This window comes from Rhodnius prolixus, unplaced genomic scaffold, assembly GCF_049639745.1.
Source record: "Rhodnius prolixus isolate KJV_2025 unplaced genomic scaffold, Rpr scaffold_2, whole genome shotgun sequence".
Lineage (NCBI taxonomy): Eukaryota > Metazoa > Arthropoda > Insecta > Hemiptera > Reduviidae > Rhodnius > Rhodnius prolixus.
This window is the reverse complement of record NW_027411592.1, coordinates 54,937,289-54,957,732: the sequence shown is the minus strand read 5'-3', so window position 1 is coordinate 54,957,732 and position 20,444 is coordinate 54,937,289. Positions and strand designations below refer to the sequence as shown.

At 36.1% G+C, this 20,444-nt stretch overlaps 1 protein-coding gene and 1 long non-coding RNA gene across 2 annotated transcripts in view; one reads left to right on the top strand and one right to left on the bottom strand.

Annotated features, from left to right (window-relative positions):
• Positions 1 to 20,444, bottom strand: part of Ccn (cellular communication network factor protein Ccn) — a 506,353-nt gene that overhangs the window by 375,087 nt on the left and 110,822 nt on the right. The window lies entirely within an intron of this gene.
• The window catches only part of LOC141450020 (uncharacterized), an 86,442-nt gene that overhangs the window by 12,645 nt on the left and 53,353 nt on the right, over positions 1 to 20,444 (top strand). The window contains exon 2 of the long non-coding RNA XR_012455883.1: positions 4,150 to 4,409. This is a non-coding gene — a long non-coding RNA (uncharacterized lncRNA). The remainder of the gene's footprint in view (positions 1 to 4,149; positions 4,410 to 20,444) is intronic.

Below are 20,444 nucleotides of genomic sequence, written 5' to 3'. Positions count from 1 at the left end.
GTAGATTACAGTAGTGTATGTAATTTGAAGTACACACTCAGGGACAATTACATTCCAACTGTAGCACACTGGGCCATTACAAACACTGGTATAATGTTACTCCAACATTGGGAGTTGTATTTCTCATAATATCATTATTTTGTACAGATATTATATTATATAAAATAAACTCTTATTTATTATATAGATACATATTTTAAGCGTCAGTATTGAATGTACAGTTTTTTTTTTCTGCTTTTAGTCCATTAGATCGCCTAAGTCGTTTTCCAGACAGACCGGTTTCTTTCATTGTCTGGATTATAAATATTGCATTTTTTAAAGCTGGCGTTGTTAGCCCTACGCCCAACCCCCAACCTGGAGGACCAGGGATGTTACTTCAGGGTTACCTTCCCCTAGAACAGTTGTACCTACCATAACTAATGAGCCTATTCTGCCCAGTCTATTTAGTCCGCGAGAACTACTTGATTTACTTCCTACCTCTCATATCTGAGAGGTCTTTCCCCATTTGCGTCCTTTAGAGGGATATAAGCTCCCCCCCGAGGAGAGTGTTTCAGGAGATTGGAGCAAGGTTGATGGCAGGAAATAAGGTGTCTATGCAGCACTTCATAATGTTTTAAAAAGCAAGAAGGTTTTGAGTGAAAACAAAAATAAATATTTACAAAACCCTGGCAGCAGAAACCTGGGTGTTAACGAGAGAGCAGGAGAAAAGATTAAATACCTGGGAAAGATAGGTTTTAAGAAAAATATGTGGTCCTGTAAGAAGTGGTGCTGGACGGAAAATGAGATCCAACTCTGAATAGAGAGGGAGCTATACCATGAACCGGATATAGTGGGAGTGGTAAAAGCCAATGAGACTGAGGTGAATTGGGCATGTAGAAAGAATGGGAAAAGAGAGAATGCCCAAGAAAGCAATGGATGGTCACCCAGGTGGTAGAAGATTGAGGCTGAGATAGTTGGAGGATGTGGAGGAGGATATCCGAAGATTGGGTATTAGGAGATGGTGAAATAAGGCGCAAGGCAGAGAGGTTTGGAAGGAGATTGTCGAGGAAGCCAAGGGTCTCCTGGGCATGTAGGAAGAATGGGAAAAGAGAGAATGCCCAAGAAAGCAATGGATGGTAGAGGATTGAGAGGCAGACCGAGTATGAGATAGTTGGAGGATGTGAAGGACGAACAGATTGGGTATTAGGAGATGGCGAGTTAAGGCGCAAGACAGGGAGGTTTTGGTCGAGGAAGCCTAAGGGATCTCCATGGCCCATAGCGATAAAAAATAAAATAATAATAATAATTGAAAGGGAAGGGATTAGCTATGAGGTTAGCATACTGGACTCCCACGCGGAGGTTCCGGGTTCGAATCCAGCAGCTGACCCTTACATTTTCTCTTCCTAGGAGCTTCTTACAGCTCACTGTCCGGTGATGGACAGTGTTGTCTGTAACGAGAGAACACTATCCGGAGGCCGGCAGTGCACTGGAAAAAGCTCCGGGCGTTAATAACCTCAGCTGTTGATGCGCCAAAAAAAAAAAAGAAATAATAATAATAATAATTATTATTATTATTATTGAATATATGATGTCATTTTAAGTTATAAATACGAATAACATTAAATGTGAGGTGACTCGATCTAATCAGATGAACATTTATTTATTCAAATTCAAAGTTAAATCGTATTCAAAATGTTATTTATTTCATAACTTAGATCAAATAATACTTCAGATTATCTCTTTCTCCTTATTTGTTGAAGTATTTGAATCGAGCGCAGCTTCTGTTGAAGTTTTTCACGAAAAAGGGCTAAATGTTGTAGCTCACACTTTTACGAAGAAAATCCAAGTCCATTAGATAACCATAACTAAGCTCTAATGGCCGCAAAAGGCTACGCTTTTCTTCCATTAGAACTAAGGTTTAAAATCAGCCCTAAATCGCAGATACTTTAGCACAGGATTTCAAAGGGATTTTTCCTTTTTTCTGGTTTTGTATAAAAACAATTTAAGTGTATTACAATTATAATCGTTTAATAATTAATAAGATGTCGGAAGTTAAAATGAAATTTTTTCATTATAAATAACAGTCAAGAAATGATTAATGGCTTTACGAAAACATCTGGTACTCATTTAATGTAATCGATAGCACGGTAATAAGGGGGTTGGGAGAAGTGCCGAGGTGGTGTCATTAATTACACCTGTGGAGATTTCAGAAGCAGGCTATTGGCCCGTGCTTACCTTCATAATTTAAGCCAGAATTAAACCTCAATAATGGGGTAGGGTTTCTCTACCTTGTTTTTTTTTTTTGTTTTTTTTGACGTACAAATTATATGGCATTGCTAGGGAATAGCTCTGTGGTTATCGTACGCGATTTCCGACGCGCAGATTGTGAGTTCGAATCCAGCTGGTGGCACTTTAAATTTTTCTCCTTCCTAGAGGAGCTTTTTACTGTTGAACTTTCTTGTGATTGGAAAAAGATGTGGGCATCGATGGACTCGATTGGATGTTATTCCCTAATCTTGAAATTGGGACAAGTAGGGCGATCAGTGTTGAACGTTTGTCGAGTAGCCTTTTTAAAACATTTTGTATCCCAGATTGAGGTTAATTCGTTTAAGTCTCCTGTGAGGGTTCATTAAACTTAATTATTTATAACGATCTCATTATTTACCGATGCAGAAAAAAGAAAAGTACTCGTACGAGGGTCGTTTGAAAAGTCCGTGCAAAAATAAAAACTACTTCATTTTTTGGGGTAAACCTTTTTTATTTTTCAACATAGTCTCCTTTTAGGCTTATACACTTCGTTTGTTGATCACTTCCGAATAATAGGATTTGTCCAAGTCTGAAAAATAGCCATTCGTTTCTGCAATCACCTCCTCGTTTGAATAAAATCTTTTTCCCGCCAGCCATTTCTTCATATTGGGGAACAAATAGTAGTCCGAAGGAGCCAAGTCTGGAGAATAGGGGGGGGATGTGAAACGAGTTGGAACCCTATTTCCATTAATTTTGCGACCACAACTGCTGAGGTGTGAGCTGGTGCGTTGTCGTGATGGAAAAGGACTTTTTTGTGGGCCAATCGTGGGCATTTTTCTTGCAGCTGGGTTTTCAAACGGTCCAATAACGATGAATAATATGCACCTGTAATAGTTTTACCCTTTTCCAAATAGACGATGAGGATTATTCCTTGCGAATCCCAAAAGACAGTCGCCATAATCTTTCCGGCCGAAGGAACGGTCTTCGCCTTTTTTGGCGCAGATTCCCCCTTGGTAACCCATTGTTTAGATTGTTCTTTGGTCTCAGGAGTGTAGTGATGTATCCATGTTTCATCCACAGTGACGAAACGACGCTTAAAGTCCTGCGGATTCTTCTGGAACAGCTGCAAACCGTCCTTGCAACACTTCACACGATTTCGTTTTTGGTCAAGCGTGAGCAATCGCTCGCACCCATCTTGCGGATAGCTTTGTCATGGTCCAAATGTTGATGCAAAATATTATGTACCCGTTCATTCGAGATGCCCACAGCACTAGCAATCTCACGCACCTTCACTCTTCTGTCATCCATCACCATATCATGGATTTTATCAATGATTTCTGGAGTAGTAACCTCGAACAGGGCGTCCAGAACGTTCAGCGTCACTTGTGCCCATATGGCCACTCCAGAAAATTTTGAAACCACTTATAAACTGTTCTAATCGAAGGTGCGGTGTCACCATAATGTTTATCAAGCTTCTCTTTAGTCTCCTGAGGCGTTTTGCCTTTCATAAAGTAGTGTTTAATCAACACAGGAAATTCTTTTTCGTCCATTTTCTGAAAATCACTCGACTTCCTCGATTCAAACGAATGCCAAACACAAAGAAATAGACCGATCTGGCTGAAACTTGGTGGGTGTTCTTCCAAGAGATGCTACTAACTAAACATAACCTCGATACGCGCCAGTAGTGCTATCTCTCTGACTTTGCACGGACTTTTCAAACGACCCTCGTATATTGAACAAGAATTTTGCATTAACTTTTTGTCATTTATCAACTTTATAATTTATTGAATTTATTGAATTACTCCATAGCGCCGTCTTTTATTATTAATTTTATTTTTCATGAAGAAAACTTAACTAATTAGAGATGGAAAATTTTTTTAATTATTTTTAATTTATTAAAATTTTTCCCTTTTAACTTTGCAGGTACTGGTGTGAAAGTGTTAAAGTTCCGGTAGTGTTTTGTCCCGGAAGTGTGTTTTCCTTAACGTGCATAAAAAAATTTAAAAAAAAAAATGCAAGATATAATTTTATACATAAACCAGTGCGCGCTAAAAATTAGTTTTTCAAAAAAGTATTCGTTAAGAAAAAATTTGGTGCGCATTTACTCGTATTTCTTAAACGGTGTGAATAGAAGGATCATCCTGCCATCAAGAGATGTTCATCAAAAGGTGGCAGCAATAAAGGTAGGGCTGATTTATTTATTTATTTATTTTTATTTATTTTATTGGTATCTCGTTATATTGCCTACAATTATGTCTATTACTTTAAAAAGACGGGAAGAAGGGTAATTTTTTTTTCAGATTTCGCGTTATAAGTATCTTTTCTCGGATTGCTTTTATTTGATTTGTTTTTTTCTTTTATTTTTATATTATATTTTGTTCATTTTTTTTTTTTTTTTTTTTTTGACGTGAATACGTCTTTAAATTTGAATCATATGGTGGCAATCCAAAAAACCTAATGATAACAAAATCGGGGGATACAGTTTGGCTTTATAGTTTCAAATCTATCGTCTACATCCAAAATTAAATTAGACCACTGGATAGCTAAAGGATCAAAGAATTCATTACGACAAGCGAGGACTGTGACGCATCGCGCGCGGTGGAGGGGGAAGCGCCGCCCATTTTGAGATCATTTTGCTGCGTATCGAGATTTGCAACTTTTGACTCAGAGAAGCTACGATGTTAGTTTAAGTTTTAATCATCAGCTGTCGTCACAATCTATCGATTGCATATAAAACATTAGTGTAAAATAGTGACAGTGAATATAATAAGGTGTTAGAATAAAAAAAATATTATCAAAAATATATAATGTCCGGCCCTATACGCGTCGAAAAGCCAAAACGAAATACAGAGATCATATACGGTTGAAAAGGGCTTTTCAAGAACAATCGAATGGTAATAATAAAACACCATTTGCCGGGTACGTAAAAGAATGAATGCGGCCGAGCGGATCAACGACGGTGTCTCAGTACATCTGCAGCTGGGGCGGTTGAAATTATGGAAGTGGATGATGAAATCTCTTCTACATCGACAACGGACTGTATAGGCATAGGTTGCGTTCGATCGTCGATTTGTTTCCTTGATTTCATTCTAAATACATAAATAAAAATATTTTATATAAAAAATATAACCGGTTACGTAAACGTATTCACGTACAACACACGGCCGTGTCAATGACTCAGCCACACGTTAATTTTTTTTTTTTTTTAGTACATAGCTCTTGGGTCACTAATGCCCATTTGCACAAGAGTTAAGTTTAAAAATTTTAAACTGAATATTTTCAAAACTAAACATCTTTAAAAATTCAGTTGGCTTAACGGGGGTAAAACGGGACGAAACAAGTGGGCTATGGAAGTCTCTTTTTTTACAAACATAACTGAACAAAACCTGAACAAAAGTGTGTTTTATCTGAAGACAAAAATCTAAATATGGTTATTTGCTTTGGGTTGTCCGATTTTTTTTAACCAAACAAAATATGAGTAAAATTAAATACGTTTTATTTGATATTTTGTAAACACTTTTGCTTTATTTCAAATACTACAAAAGCATTTGCCGTCATTTACGTTTTAGAACTGTAATGATCAAACTAAAGGTTATAGATAGCATTTTAAATTGCTTTTGTGTCAATGCGTGATTGAAAAAAATACAGATAGAATATAAATTATCCACCACAATTAGAAAAATCTAAATCAAACCCGCGTAAAGAAACAAATGGTTGCCTAGCAATTGTGGGTCAGTTAAAAAAGCTTGCGCGGTTCATAGGTTCGCCATCACTGGCCTAGAATGTTCAGTTCTATTTCATAATCAAGGCAACCCATGACTCCAATACCTATGCCAATCTTTTCTTGATAAACAATTTTATAACAATCAGAGATTTGTAGTAGACAGCACAATTAGTCCTGTGGCAGAAAACACGAAGATTATCTTGCAAAAATGATTGGTCCACGTGTTTCATCTCTTTTTCCCTTCTAAGAAGACTTACCAGATGAACAACAACTACCTTTGTACTTGTTAACATTGAAAAGTCCACTCAATTATAAGTTCTGCGCTTAATTAATTAAGAAAATTAATTTTCTTATTTGATCAAATCTTGGGAAAAATTATGGTAGAAGCTTCGTCACTTTTACGGAGAAAAGTGTCTTTTATTTAGAAAATTATTATTAATAAACTTTATAATTTTAGAGGGGATATTTGGTAGGCAAAAAAACAAAGTTGGTAGGAGGCAAGTTACAAAGTAATTTCCTTTAGTAATGAGTACAGTCGTCTATTACTTTCTTCTTTTGGCCTCTTTACGTAATAATGAAGTAACTAAAGGGAAACTGTCAAGGAAAGGATCCATCACGTCGTAGTCTTAAATAGAGAAGTCTTGTGCGTGTGGGTGGAGGGTATGGCTGAGGGTATGGATAAAAAGCGAAGGGTGGCAAGAGAAGAGAAGAGAAGTTAACAAGAGAAAAAGAGAAGAGAAGTGGTTCCAGTGGAAGGAATCAGAGAGAAATCCTCTTTGGCGATGGAGGAAAACCAAGTAAACTAAAAAGGGGATCTGTGAAAAAGGAGGAGGAAGGGGGGAAGAGTAAAAGCAATCTGCATGTAATTTATTATGTATTTAGGAGAAACCAGAGACCAAATTCCAACACAATTACTTCTTTACTCCCTAACAACACCCATATAAATAGGGGAACTGAAAACAAGTTTTAAAAGATTGCTAAATGCAACAGCAACCGGCGTCCTTGGAGCGGAATTTTTCTCCCAAATGCTTTTTAACATCAATTCAAACCCAAGCTTTCTTTAACTAAATGGGATATTTATATAATAATGCTATCGGTTCAAATGTACTGGAAAAAAATTCATTGTTTTACTGGCAATTGAAGAAGTATTGTGAATGTGAACGAAATGTTAGTGGGAAATATTTAATTCTGAAATTAAACAGTTTTGTAGCTGTGATAGTGATTATATTTAAGGGAAAAGAAAGATTGTTGCCTTCTTCTTTTTCTGTTTTAAGACCAAGATTTTAGATCTAAGGGCTAGATCAACTTCAGTACTCAAGTACCTCAATAGTAAGATCAGAAGACACACTACACCTTTAAGGCAGGGATGAGCAACCTATCTATAACCTATATATAGGAATATGGTAGAAATAGGCGCCACGGTAGCCGAGCGGTTAGAGGTGGATTTTATTTAATGGTTAATATGAGAAATTTATAGTAAAGTATGTTAGGCGGTTAAGAGACTAGACCCGCAATGCTAAGATGTGTTGTTGGTTTAGTGGGTTCGATACCCCCGGTGTCTAGGCCTTGGATTTTATTTAATGGTTAATATGAGAAATTTATAGTAAAGTATGTTAGGCGGTTAAGAGACTAGACCCGAAATGCAAAGATGAATTGTTGGTTTAGTGGGTTCGATTCTCCCAGGTCTAGGCCTTGGATTTTATTTAATGGTTAATATGAGAAATTTGTAGTAAAGTATGTTAGGCGGTTAAGAGACTAGACCCGAAATGCTAAGATGTATTGTTGGTTTAGTGGGTTCGATTCCCCCAGGTCTAGGCCTTGGATTTTATTTAATGGTTAATATGAGAAATTTATAGTAAAGTACGTTTGCTAGTCGCCTCCGTCCACAACACCTAATTAGTAGTTGTACGTTGATGAAAAAATAGGCATTACTTTACTATGTTGAAAAAGATTTACGTAAAAGATTACGTTATTACATATTTAATGGGAAGTTTGACATTGATTTTTTTGCAACTAATTATATTTGGTGATATAGACGATACAGTAACTCGCAAACAGCTTTCTAAACGAACATCGCTTAATCTAGGATCGGCAATAGCTTTTAATTATTTTCATTGAGGAGAATAATTATTCGCAAACATATGGGCTCCTCAAAAAGTGTCATCTATTGCTGTATATGTGCGATTAATCTTGGGAATTTTTCTGTATTGACGTAATTTTGGTAAAAATTGATGAATGTTTAACATTTTGAAATTTTTCTATTTTTGGGAGCTCTGTCATTTTGAATATCAATTAATTCCATTTGCAAATCATCTCAAACTGTTTCTACCTCTTCATTAAATGGTGTAGAAAAAATTTTGAAACTAAGAACTTATTTTTTCCGATCTGAATATTTAAAATCGCGATTCAAATTTCTTAAGTAAGTTTTGTATTTTGGTCAAAATCTCCCACTGAGATATTTATGTTAAAAAGTTACAAATTACTATAATATTTTATGAAACTCTTAATGGGCCACAAAATAAAGTGTGGTGAGCCGCGGGTTGCTCATCCCTACTTTAAGACAAACCTGAAGATCTAAGACAGAGGCTTTCGATCTCTGAACAAAGGCCCATACTCTTGCGCTATCCAGCTTTAAACTTGAAGAAGATTAATTGAATTAAGGTTTCTGGAGCATTGTGATTACCTAGCAGGATAGAAATGTCCTCCCTTTTACTTAACAGGCTCTCCAAGTGTACGGCAATACCCTCTGGAAAGTATTCAGCCTTTAAATCCCTACGACAACTTCACCTGTTGCTTTGTCCAGCTTCATCGGCTGGCACATACTTCCGTTTGTGCTGGACGAACTTCACCCACCCTTACTTCCTTCACGTCATCAAATGTATTCCCCCCTCCCACCGCAACTAAATCCGCACATCTCTGTTGACAAGGATATTTGAATGTAACTAGTTATATAAATATGAAATGTAAATATGAAATATTGACTCGGCTGAATAGTTCATCTTGTATTCTTGACTTCCTTTTCTTACTCTAGCTAAAAGGAAGTATTGTGATCGTGACTTACACCGGAAATACTCGATCTAAGTACAAAAAGGTGTTTTCTTACAAATTAGTCTGTAAGTCGTTGATTTTATCCGTCTTAACTTGCATGTTTATTGTATTTCTCAATACTCCAAAATTCTAAACTTCAAATCACCAGTACCCAAGTTCTTGTTTCCCTAATGTCGGTTTTTCCCCCTCAATTTTTTTTTTCCTATTCTAGGGGTGCGGCCGCCCTCTTCCATTACATTAATTGGGTATGACGTCAAAGAGAATTTAATTACGTAAATAGCGGTAAAAGTATGACTGGTTTTTATCTTTTTCTCCCACAAAAACTGGGTGACAAATTACAGTCTGCTTTTACTTTACTACAAAAATTGGTAGTGCCGGCACTGTGAACTATCACACTCAAAAGAAGCTCATTGCACAATCCTTGGTGAAAATTGTAAAGTTAGTCTAACCAAAAATTCTACACCAGAAACAAGAACTGAATCTCGTTTAGGTTAATCAATTTGTTCTTCAATCTGTTCTTCTTCTTCTTTGATGGTATTATTGTTGTTCAACTTCAATGCTGTGGAAAAATAAATGTCAAAACTTCAGCAAAAAGATTAAATCTTCCTTTTTCTCTTGTTAACTTATTTAATTTAAGCACTTACTAGAACAAAGCTCCACATCAAAAACATTCCCGTGCTCCAAGTGATAATGACCTACCTATACAACCAAACTATCTGGTGTTACTTATTAGCACTATTTTCTATGCAAAGAAATAGTATAGTGGTGGGGGAGACTAGAGTATTTATTTATTCCTGTAGCTAATGCTTGAAAACGTAGATAAGCTTTGACTATGGCTACAGTAGAAACTAGCAGTAAGGTAATGTGCAAAGCACAACCAACAGCTGAAAGGCTTTACCTTTGAGAAAACAGCCTCAGAAGATTGTGGGGGGGGTGAATCGCCCACGCAAATGTAGACAACACTAGGGATAAGGAACAACGCTAAAGCAAAAGGGGAAAACGATGGTATACATATATATATCTATCATCTTCTTGTTAGGGACGGAGAGGCTATACACTGGGAAGGCGGAACTTTACTTTCTAAAGCCGTGGAGGAGCCTAAAGGGGAAGTACGATGGTGTTGTACAAAGGAATAGAGAAACTTAGCCGAACTAAGTTGACTGAGTGTTTGTGGTGGGACGCCAGGGGTGAGAATCCCCCAGGATAGACATGACAGAAGGACGAACAACACTGACTTGCTTTGTGTACACTTTGTACAAATGGGGACTTGATATTGTATTCGAATTTGTGGTGAAGATAAAGACAATATTTTGTTGCGCTTCACTCGCCCCCCACTATTTGGGCAATCCGAAGTAAGTTGTTAGAAGATCTTAGATTGTATTTCTCATTCGATGTAAAACGTAAACAAAATTTTAACTCCTTAACTTCTCCATTTACCAGAACAAACATTTATTGTGCACACGAATGTGCTTTTAAATTTCTAATGAACGCTCTGTATTAACATACAACAAAGACTTAATTAAATCTTTGTTTCAACGATTGGCGGTTATATTCTAGGAGTTTTGGATAAATTAAGCTAATTTTATTCCCTTGTTAATTGGAGAAATACTACCCACATTCTGAAGCTCACCAAATTATTCAGTCTGTAATCAGCTACGTCATACTGAAATGACACTTCCAAAAGAAGTCTCACTGCTTCCTCAGAGCTGGCCTAAATAAAGAAACACATATTTCCATTGGAAGTGACATCTCATCAATTTCAACGCGATCTAGATGACAATGCTTTAGACGTTCCACATGATTCGCCTAGTTCTATATTTGTCGGTCTGTCTCACAGACTGTCTTCAACGGTTAACGCTTTATCACATAGTTCATTTCTAAATCATTCAACAAATGGGCATGAATGGTATTCGGAGAGTAGTAGGGGAGACGAAGAGATTAGAGCAATTAAAGAGAGAACTGGTGATTTGTTGTGTAGGCGAATTGTTTGTACGAATAGGATGTTGAGGTCGTTATGAAGACTGATGTAGAAAGGAGTGTCAACTATCTGTCGGAGGAGTTTTTGATTGGAGTACCACTGTACAGTCCGTATGTTTGTAGGTTTAACTGAAATCCCATAGCTCTAGTCCACATAGCTTTGAGGATAGTACGAGTATTATACGATAGTACGAATATTATACTCGTATTATACGAGTATATCAATCGTTTGAGTCCTACAGGCGCGATTTTGAGCGTCGTCCAAGTAGCCTGTAAAGAAGTTTCGTATTAGTCTGAAAAAAATGGTCGTTAACATTCATCTTGGATTCGTTTTTTGGTTTCCACTCCAAATCAAGTCTATCGATTCCTATCTACGATATTTAACTAAAAAAAGTAAATTAAAGTAATTGCCTATTGTTTCAGGTGGGCTTTACGTTAGCCTACCAATTAGGACTCGTGGAAAGAAGCGACTAGCAAAGATACTTTTCTGTAAACTCATATTAAACATTAAATAAAATACAAGGTTAAGAGACCGGGAATCGAACCCATTAACCAACAATACATCTTAGTATTGCGGGTCTAGTCTCTTAACCGCCTAACATACTTTACTGTAAATTTCTCATATTAACTATTAAATAAAATACAAGGTTAAGAGACCGGGAATCGAACCCACTAACCAACAATACATCTTAGTATTGCGGGTCTAGTCTCTTAACCGCTCGGCTACCGTGGCGCCTGCAACATTTAGCCATTTTATTTTATTTTTCCAACTTGCACTGATTATGACATTAATTAATAATCTTTTTACATTAAAATTCATATTAGGTCACTTAAAGGATAAAGTTTAAAGTGTATTTTCTCTAAAGTAAAACTTGAACATAATTTATCCATCTATTACTTTCACAATATAAATAAGAATGAAATGCATTTAAAAAAAAAAAAAAAAAAAAAAAAGTTCCAGCTTTAAAGGAAATAGCGAGACCGGAAATGTAAATTTCATAAAAGAGTTTTTCAGATCTCCTCGAATCTCTAGAGATGCCTTGATTCTCGTGACAATCATATCAATAATCGGGATAACAATAATACTTCTTGTCACCGAGCGAAATCCCGTCAAGGACGTCCATTCATAAAAGAGAGAGAGAAAAAAAAGGGAAAAAACCTCTCCGCTGAAATCATAAGGTATTCTCCAGTACGTGCTCTGAATGGGAATTTTTGCCCTAATACAGACACACACACACACAGAGATATATACACACCAACTGAAACCAACTTAATATACATACTCTAGAAAATTACCCATACACGACTCGGAAAAAAACGAAAAACTTCCTATACTCATTTTCTTTTCCCACCTTTTTTCTCAGAAAATAGGTTGGCATCACTATCTGTGCTTTCATTTAATGTCTTTATTTTTTTTTTACCTGCACACGATTGGAGTTCTAATAGTAATAGATAATAAAGAAAGAAATACTATTTTCTATTTGTAGTATATCTGGGATAATCGGCGATCAAAGGATGAACTAAGATTGGAAATCGGGAAATCAATATAGTCAAGAGAATTTTCTGACTAGTGAGAGAAGTACTGTTATCGTGCAGATTTCATATTTTGAATATACACCGGAAAAATGGGTCTCAAGACTCTCTGAGTCAAAGAAAGTGGACTAAGTAGGCCTATACCTTTCATTTGAAACATATTCTTTTTGCAGGAATATTCGATTAAGGATACTTAAGGGGCAACGCTTTGGGCTTTATGGGAGGAGACTTGTAGCTGGTAATGAAGAGATATCAGGGGATTGGTATGTTTGTAATAAAGCTGGAATTGAATTTCCTAAATCTAGAGATAATTAGATAGATCAATGAAAGAAGTATTAAATTAAAATCATTGTGCGAAAAATATGATTTGAAACGTAGTAGCCGATGTTAATCTCTACCTAAAGGTTCCATTATTCTGCGGGAACTTCAGGAATTCCGGTCTCTAACTACAATTTAAAAAAAAAAAAAAAAAAAAAAAAAAGAAGATAATTTCTCAAAATATTTATTAAGTACAGAACGCACACATTACCAAGCACATGACTTCCGGGCAAACTTTGTACCTCAAAATATGGACTTCCGGTAAAAATCCGATGATTTCGAAAATCTACTCCGATCATAATAATTTCCTCTTTTAATTAAGAAGTAAAAAAAAAAGTGGTGAACTATTTTTTTATGTGGATAACATCTTGTATGCTGAGAAAATGTAACCTTTTTATTATAGCCTATTTTCCAAGTAATGGAAAACTGTTCGAGAATATTGCAGCCATTTCCAAAATTAACTTACCCCCTACCGCCACCCAGTCCACTCCAGTCGCTCCAGTCTTCCAACTAAAACTTGTCTCGTTGATATTAAGAAGGTTATTGCCACAAGAATATTAATTTAGTTTTTACTGGTCCAATTTTAAATTTGCAAATATTGCTTAACAGTTTTGCAAAAATCTTTATTAAAATCCATAAATTTAACTTAAAAAAAAAAAATAATAATGCGTTAACCCCCCTCCTCCCCAAATAGCTTGTGACTTTAGCCTAGGCTAAGATCTGGCGGCTAATCCTGAAGATGTTGATGATGCTTATACACATCTCCACCCTTTATCTGAAATTTAGTTCAGCCCTAAAAGAAAAAAAAAGCATATCTTGTTATTTAAACGCACAATCTGAGGCGATTTCCTCAATTTTTAATTTTGTTTTCTTCATGCAGTGCTATGATCTAAGTCAAATTTTACGTCCAACTACCAATTAGGAGCCCTAGACGGAGGCGACTAGCAAACATACTTTACTGTTTAATTCTCGTATTAACCATTAAATAAATTCCAAGACCTAGTCACAGGGAATCGAACCCACTAAACCAACAATACATCTTAGCATTGCGGGTCTAGCCTCTAAACTGCTCGGCTATCGTGGCGCCTAAGGCTGGAAACATAGTGGAGCGGCGGGCAAAGCGGCGATGATAGCTACTTCAGATCAAAGAGAGCGACGATCAGCGAGCAAAGATTCGCATGCACATAGTGACGAGCTTAGTCGCGTTCTCCTTTTGACAAAACAAGATGGAGGAACTATTTTTATATGAAAATTCTTCGTTGAAACTTTGGTATTTGCAGCAGCTTAGTAGTAGGAACTGCAGTGTACATGACATAAATAAGTTTAGAAATGAACTTGGTGAATTTCATCACTTGTACCAACAACTTCGGGAGCATCCTGCCAAGTTTCATGCGTATTTTCGAATGTCTATATCAACATTTGATTACATACTAGCCCAGTGTAACCCCATTAATCAAAATCAAATTTTATTGTTTTTGAGTAATACAGCTCATAACATGAGTTAGGCACAATATAGAAAAATTAACTAAATACAAATCTGTGTAACCCCATTAATCCTAGCAGTTACTTTAAGATAAGAAAATCAAAATAAATAAAAATAAAATAGAAATATATGCAGATAAAAAGAAATTAGTCAATTAAAAAAACACAATAATTTTATTAAATCACTACACCATGATTTGTCGTAAATTAATGTTGTTCATCTGAAAAACTGGAGTAGTAGGACGCTACAGAAGAAGGATTGGAGAATTCGTCCTGATCAGAAGTAGTAGGACGTGAAAATGTAATTTAATTTTGCCTAGTATTTAGATGAAAGTTAGCATTAAGGGATTGAGAACCAAATTAAATGTAGCGAAAATTACCTGAATTCTCCATTAACTACTAATTGTTAATTAATTTAAACTATTAATTATTAAAAACTATTGTAGCTTCACAAATACTATGGCCCCACAGAGGTTTCTTTAAACAAACTAAACCAATAAATGTATCAATATCCATAACCTTTGAAAAATAACCTTTACAAATTGAGCGCGATGAGAGCGAAGAAATCAAACATGTCATAACGCTTTGCTCTACTCTCTAGAGATAGCGTTGCTCTATCTTCGCTTTGCTCGCCACTATGCGCGGTCCCATATGTTTAGGCTGGAAACATAGTGGAGCGGCGGGCAAAGCGGCGATGATAGCGAAGAGCAAAGCGGCGAAATCAAACACAAGTAAACATACGGGACCGCGCATAGTGGCGAGCAAAGCGAAGATAGAGCTTGACTAATTTCTTTTTATCTGCATATATTTCTATTTTATTTTTATTTATTTTGATTTTCTTATCTTAAAGTAACTGCTAGGATTAATGGGGTTACACAGATTAGTATTTAGTAAATAACCTACATAGTTAATTTTTCTATATTGTGCCTAACTCATGTTATGAGCTGTATTACTCAAAAACAATAAAATTTGATTTTGATTAATGGGGTTACACTGGGCTAGTATGTAATCAAATGTTGATATAGACATTCGAAAATACGCATGAAACTTGGCAGGATGCTCCCGAAGTTGTTGGTACAAGTGATGAAATTCACCAAGTTCATTTCTAAACTTATTTATGTCATGTACACTGCAGCTCCTACTACTAAGCTGCTGCAAATACCAAAGTTTCAACGAAGAATTTTCATATAAAAATAGTTCCTCCATCTTGTTTTGTCAAAAGGAGAACGCGACTAAGCTCGTCACTGTGTGCATGCGAATCTTTGCTCGCTGCTAGTCGCGCTCTCTTTGATCTGAAGCAGCTATCATCGCCGCTTTGCCCGCCGCTCCACTATGTTTCCAGCCTTACTTGTGTTTGATTTCGCCGCTTTGCTCTTCGCTATCATCGCCGCTTTGCTCGCCGCTCCACTATGTTTCCAGCCTAAAAGAGAAAGTAGAATTAGCCTATTGCTGACGTAATTTGAATCACGTTGTTTTGGCAATGAATTCGTATTGTAAAAGAACACGATAGCAAAAATTACATACAGTTAATAATATTTAAATAATGATAATAAAAAAAAGAGATTAATTTAAATATTGCAAAAGGTAAACTTTTTTTTTCCACAAAAAGAGATAATAATTTAAAACAAAAAAGAAAATGGCGAGAATATAAAATTGAATTAAAAAAAAAATAACAAAAAAATTGACGTGAAATATGTATTTGTACTACGAATGGGGAATGTATTCAACGCACCAATTCAACTCTGCGCACTCACTTGATAGAATTAAATTTCTAGTGAACCGTTATTTCTCAAGAGGCCATTCAAAAATGAAAATATAAATATTCCAGAGTTGGGGGGGTAAATTTATTTATTAGGTGGGAGAAGTTTTAGAAGTTTAGTATGATGATTCAATGTGGGTATTTTTAATTTTTTTTACGCTGTCCTAAAATTGAACGGCTTATTTTAATATTGTTTGAATATTGGTAAAAAATTTTGATATTCGTCTAAGTTTAAAAAGCAAGAAAAGTAAAAAAGGGTAATCAAGTTTTAGTCTAAACTAATTAAGTTTTCCTGAACGGACTTAATCTTTACAAGAATCTAATCTAAATTTTTCAAACTGAGGATTATCCAACTTACGAATCACTTACCACTTCACCAAAGGAAGTCCCTAACCACACCCACTAACCCACAGGAATGTCCTTAATGAAATTTTATTGCAAAAGAGCAAAAAAAAGGAAAGAAAAAGGGAAATGTTTTAATTAAAGATCCTCCTAGATACCCATGGGCACCATGAATGCGGTGAATTTAAAGAAAAACCTTGGAATCATTTTCTTTAATAGTTTAAAAAGGAGACAAATATCTACAAATTGTCATTTCCTGTTCAGGGATTTTTTAATCGATAGTTTTAGCTTCCTGCGATTGTTTGATCGCTTTCATGCTTACATCGCCATTTTCTAAAAACACTCATGGGCTCAAAACCTTTACTTCCTTTGAATTTTACATTTCTGAGTTCTCTGGAAACGCTCAAATACGTACGTATAACTTATTTTTTTAAAACGAGCTTGCTAACTGCTATCTTCATACATCATTTCCTCTTGAGTAGCTTTCACCTTGACAACGATACGAGTGATACTTACCATCCCCCCCCCCCTGAAGCTGTATAAAAGAAGAAGAGCCCAGGGGCTGTCTTGAGTGGAAGAAAAAGATGTACATTAGTATTTTTTTCCGCCCCCAAACTATGCATGTGTGACTTAAGAGTTTGTGGTAAGAGAAGTTCCTGAACTCCAGGATCTTTGCCCTGCAGGATTCTACTACCCTTCTCATCCCCACCACTAGTACTATCTTCCTGCAGAATGAAGCAAAGTCCCTCCTGTCGCTCCGGGGTGGCTTAGAAAACACCACCTGTTTTTTTTTTCTTCTTCTTCTTCTTCTTCTTTATTCTTCCCAGTCCCTGCCGTTTACATAAAACCTCAGCCTAGGTTTCGTGGAAATCATGCAGCCAGGTCACGTGATGTTAGTCCAATAGAAGGAGGTTGTGCGTGAAAGAGTGAGAGGAGGTCACGCGCATATATGTAGAAGACATGGGAAGATGATAGGAGTTACATCTTATGCCGAATACATCATCTGCCGCCACATCCTACCAGGCTGTCTGTACCGGAGACATACTATTACCCAACTACCTCGCATACTCTGTACCTTTCAATATGGCAAGATTGTACCATGAATTTGCACACCTATACATTCATATTTATGACACGCTACTACAAAGTTCTGCTGCTAATTTCTTTGAAACTTTGAAGTTCATATAAAAGAATCCCTAGTTAAGTTGTCTGACTTAATGTATGTTACAAAAATTGAATTGAACTTCTTTTTCCTGGTCTCGTAAGAAAAGACCCTTTTTTTTTGCGGTAAGTCATGAGCTCGTACATAACACTTAGATAGCACATTAGTGGGATGCTCAATCCCATCTCTCTCTTCCCACCGAAAATTGCGATAAGAATCAATATCCAGAGGAAAACTGGAAGGCGCAATTGAATTTAAAAATAAATAAATAAATCGTTGAAGCTGTAAAAACGCAAAAATAATATCTCTTATTATTAATTAATAATCTCTTCGATCATACGACAGTTCCGGTTTTCTGATATTTATCTATCTAAAAGCTCATTGTCAAGTGTTGTGGTATCACCAGAGCGAAGTATCAAATTTGAATCCTCTTGAGATTTCCATTTTTTGTGTATTAGTGGATAAATACTTATAGATAGATAGATAAATTCGAAATAGGAACCTCTAACACGATTACAATACTTTTACGAGTGATTAGAAAAAGTAATCAAAAAGATTAATTAACATGTTAATTTATAATACAATCAATTAGATTAGATTATCGGGGCGAGACCGCAGCCAAAAGAGGCTTATTCTATCATCCCCTTTGGATCTAGTAGACGAAACCTCCCCTGCTAAAGAGGTGGAGGACTTCCTCTCTACTAGTTCTTTTTGCGCTACTATCTCTACTTGTTCTCAGAGAATTCCAAAGGTTTCATAGCGCAATCACTCGAACAACCAGTGAGAGAGGCCGTTTCCTCCTCCTCATCCTGAACACAACAATCTGCACAACGGTTCCGAGCTAATAAGCCCCCCCCCACCTTGTACAGATGACTATGCCCCCTATGTGTACTGTATAAATGTATTGGGGTGTAGTAACAGTATATGTTGCTCATGTTCATGTTGTTAGACTGGATAGATACCCGCAGTGTTGATAAATTCAATTTTCAAAGACTTAATTTTCTGGTTAATTAAGTGGTACTTATTAAAAGAATCCCCACCCTATATCTGTGTGACTTCTAGCAGAAACAGATCTTGAAAACCCCTTCAATTACGTTCAGGACAAAGTAAACTCAGGCAAACTGGACTACAAGACTATTATTTCCTCTATTCTCACATGACGGCAGATGTTGCTCTACGCCTGTTCCATCTGTCTTGTAGTAGCAACATCAAGAAACTCCAGATAACGCAAAACAAATGTCTTAAGACTCGCAACAGACTCACCACGCAGACTCGCACTAGAATTGACTCACTCCACCGGAGACTGCGTCCATTATCCCCCCGTACACTCCTACGATCCAAAATCGTCTGTTCAAACTCCTTTCCATTCTAGACTGCCATCCTAAATCCATTCTGCCGCCACTTAGCCTTCTACAACATACAGACACAGAAGACTAAAGCATATCCTACTCTAACTCTCTGCACTAGCTGCAGGTTTTTCCTCCCCTTTTTTCCCTGCAATCCAATCCTCCTCACCTAACTTTTCTCTTTCTTCACTAAATAAGAAGATTAAAATGCATAATATATTTATACAACTGTATTTATTTTATGTACATATTTATAGTCATAAATATTTATTCATTCAACTCATATGAACTATTTCCATAATGACATCACTGCTCTCTTTGTGACGTCAGTTTTCATGACAGGTTCAATTACCAGAGCAGTTTACTCCTTAAATCAGGAAACAATAAGAATTTTAAGAAGTGAAGAGGAAGAAAGCAAACCAAAGATCTAATTTACAAAAGAAGTATTCCCAACCACTTTGTCTGTCAGTCTAACAATCTTTAACAAGGATAGATTCGACCTAGTTTTGTGGTACAGTTCTAAACAGTATCAAACCGGTATAAAGTAAAAATGCCCCGCTGCATTTCTTTACCATACTTTTACGAAAGAAATAAAAAAATAAATATAACATTTTAAGGAAATTAACAGACTTCTAAGGCACACTGTGGTAACTGAAATTAATCATAAGCAAACGTCATAGAAAGCGGAAATATAAATCAAACATTTAAAAATACATATACATCTATATAATATGAAAATAGGAGAAGAGCCGTTTGCACAGGCAGGTAGTTTCAGCGAAGTACGCTAAAGCGTTTGTTGGTGCTAATAAATCAGAATTCAAGTAAATCTTCCGTTTCAGTAAAAAAGAAAAATACATTCTACGTGAAATATTAACATTATATATGCCGCGGTAAGCGTATTTATATTTTATATGCATATTTGTGCAAAGCAGGATGAGCAGATCTTCACGCCTACCATTTAGGCGTGTTTGGTTTCCCTTGTTTCAACTGAGGTCAATATAACCTCCTCCCCCCCCCCCCAAAATCCCTAAGTCTAACAGTGTGGAACAAATAGAAAAAAGGCATACCTAAAGGACAAGATGAATGAATGTTGCTGTAAATCCTGGGATTTCTTTTCTTCTGGTTTTACCCTTTTTATATCCTTTGTTTTACCATGTCCTTCTGGTTGTTGTCAGGGTTAGAAGATACACAAAGAGAGAGGGGGGGAGAAGAGCCTTGTTTATTTATTTGGAAATATAAATCTCTCATTCAATCCTTATGTATCCAATGGTTGTTTGCAATCTACTCTTATTGTAACAGAACAATGTCAAAATGATACTTAGTTATAAAAAAGAAAAAGAAAAAACATTAAGCTCATATAAAGCATCTCTAGTTAAGTTGTCTAACTTTATATACTTATATATTGCAAATTCAATTGAACTTCTACCATATTTGAGGTTCCCCACAGTAAAAAATTTAAAAAAATTATTTTAAAACGCTCGAATTTCTCTTAAAAAATACTCCAAAAATCACAAAAATTGGTTTAGT